The sequence below is a fragment of the Egretta garzetta genome, unplaced genomic scaffold (genome assembly GCF_000687185.1).
Source record: "Egretta garzetta isolate BGI_Z169 unplaced genomic scaffold, ASM68718v1 scaffold73, whole genome shotgun sequence".
Taxonomy (NCBI): Eukaryota; Metazoa; Chordata; class Aves; order Pelecaniformes; family Ardeidae; genus Egretta; species Egretta garzetta.
The window spans coordinates 418,944-421,565 of NW_009259031.1; the positions used below are offsets into that span (position 1 = coordinate 418,944).

Sequence of the window (2,622 nt, forward strand, 5' to 3'; positions counted from 1 at the left end):
CCTGCCTGGGAAGCCCTGCCCCCGGCAACTGAGCTGTGGCCCCGCACAAAGAGTTTCTCAAACTCATTGCCTTGGGGCTAATGTTTTGTCACGGCAGTGGGGTGGATGTGCCCCTGCGAAGCTGACGGGCGTTGCAGGGAGTGCTCTGTCTCGGGTGCTGTTGAATCAGGAGCAGCTCTGCTTAAAAAGGAACTTAAGTGACAGCGGTGACAGTCCTGGAGCGGTGTCGGTGTCCTTCATTGCTCTCTGGTAATCTGCTCTGGTGGTGCTGAGAACTCCGTGTCGTTGGGTAGATCTTTCCCATAAGGTCTCCTGCCAGCAAGCCACCAGCTGGTCTGTTCTCCCTGCCCACCTTTGGCTTTAAATTACCTCAAAGTCTAGTAACATGTAGCCTCTGCTGTGGCAGTAAAGGTGATGTGTAGGTTCAAAACTAGTAGCAAGATAGTAGTAAGATAGTAGCAAACGCGTTGGGTTCCAAACAGGCTTCCAAGGATATTTTGAAGATTTGCTTAAACTTCAGGGAGTAGGTGCGAACGGACAGGACTGAGGTACCGGCGCTGTATCCCGCAGCAAGCCCTGCAGAACCAGGTGTCCCGCTCTTGTTGTGTTTTAGTGAGAGCTCGCGCCAGCCCTTGTAGGAGCAGCTGTCTGTCTGTCTTGTATTTCCTACAAGGTAACAGTGGGCTGTGTACTTATTCATAAGTTCTCATCAGATTCCTTTGCTACACTGCTCTTCTGAATTACTGCATTGTTTGTCTGTCATCATTAAGTTCAAAAAAACCCCTATTCTTCGCAAGTCTTTAACTTCTTGCCTTCCCTTGTACCTGTATGTTTGCTGTGTTTTCCTGATTATACTCCTATTTTACATATTGTCCTCTTAAAGACTAGAGTTAAAGTTGCCCAAAAATCTCCTATACTGCCTTGCAAGCCACAAATGCATCCTCTCTAGGTACTGAGTCAGCATCTGCTAATGCCAAGCCAGGTGTCTCTGTCTATTGGTCTTGCTAGCCAGCTTCAAAAACAATTTAAGGACTTTTTTATTAGGCAAAATGAGGTATAATAGGGCTCCTCGTGGGAATGAGTCAAAATGAATTTTGACTGCCATCGGGCCATTCTGTGTTGGGATGCAAACTCTGCTTTCAGCCTGACACTTGCCAACATTGGAGGCTGATGATGTTTTTCTCAGCTTCTCTCTGAAAGTTTCACCGTTTAAATCACAAACTATTTCAGTGAGACACACGGTAAATTAAAATAGAAAAATCTTTATCCAGTAAGGGATGAAGAAGAAGTTGCATGGAAATTGCAAGGCTGAATTTGATCTGCAGGGATGATCAGTTTTGTCTTCTCAAGGTTGCTGTTTTGTGCCATGCAGGGTCAGTGCAGGGCACTCAAGCTGCTGAATTAATTTTTGTAGCAGTACCTAAGCAAAACCATATCAAACTTGCTGTTCACAAAATGCGGACGCAGCAGGGGTTAGCAGGAGTTGAATCAGCCAACTATAACGTTCTTCGTCAGTGGAACAGTGGACAGGCCCAATTTATATTCATGCTTTCAGGAGAATTGTGTTGCATTGAATCCTAATGGTCATAAGGTTTTCAGTAAAGGAGGTATAACGTCACTTAAAAGCCCTAGGAACAATGCAGTTGTTCTATGATGTTGTTTTGCAGCAATAATGATTTGCATTGTCTTTGCCTGTTTTATTATGTAAAGCGAAACTGAAAAAGGCCGTCTGTGCAGTGTACTGTTGTTGCGAAAACCCACCTTCTGCATCCCCCAGCGCTGCTGTTAGCTGCACAATGTATTGTGTTAGAACTAAACTGCCTAAACCGTACTGGCATCTGCCACCTAAACGGGGTAGGAGCTGTGCTTGCTTTTTAAATGATTCATAACTGCTGCAATTGCCAAAATTCGTTTGTAGGCTCTGTGCATTTGTCCTCCTTGTAAATTGTACAAACAGGCCTGCTTCCTGCGTGGCATGTGAAAAAAGCTCACACCTCGGTTTAAACAAATGTAGCGCAACACAAAGTTATGGCAGAGCTGGAAGTAGATCCAAGATTTCCGGGCCCTTCTCTGCAGCTTCTGACATTCTTAACCCCCTTTTTTTTCCTTTTGTAACATATCTGTCATTGAATTTTACTTGGGTTTGCTGCATTTTATCAGTGCGGCCTTATTGTCACAGGGCAAAAGAGAACTTGAATTAACTCATTTTGATGCTTCCTTCTGGAATGCCTTTGTTACAGTTTATACATGTTATCTGCAGATGAAGCCTAATTACTCATTTTGTTGAATTTGCTCTTTTCCTCTTTCAGCCGAGTGGTTTTACCTTGCTCAGTGCAAGAGGTATGTCCTCATCCTACCTGCTTTTGTTTTGGGGTGATGGGTGGGAAGATGTTAGTGTCTTATTTAAATCAGACCGGCCCGTATCCATATGTTTCGCCATGCTGTGAGCCCACCAGTCTGCCACAGATAAGTTACCACGCGTGTAAGGCACCAGACGAGCGGAGTTAACCTCTTGCAGATCAGTGAATTTCAGAGGAGGCAAATGCCTGCAGGCAAAGAACCTTTGCTTGTTTCTGAGCCACTCCACGGCTTACAAACAAGAAAAGAAAGTTGTGCATTCTG

At 44.8% G+C, this 2,622-nt stretch overlaps 1 protein-coding gene across 2 annotated transcripts in view; it reads left to right on the forward strand.

Moving 5' to 3' along the window:
* The first annotated feature begins 6 nt into the window (after positions 1–6).
* PITPNB (phosphatidylinositol transfer protein beta) overlaps positions 7–2,622 on the forward strand; it is a 26,328-nt gene continuing 23,712 nt past the window's right edge. For both annotated transcript variants that reach the window (XM_035890321.1, XM_035890320.1), the window contains exons 1-2: positions 7–249; positions 2,310–2,340. The gene's annotated coding sequence lies outside the window, so the exon portion shown is untranslated. The remainder of the gene's footprint in view (positions 250–2,309; positions 2,341–2,622) is intronic.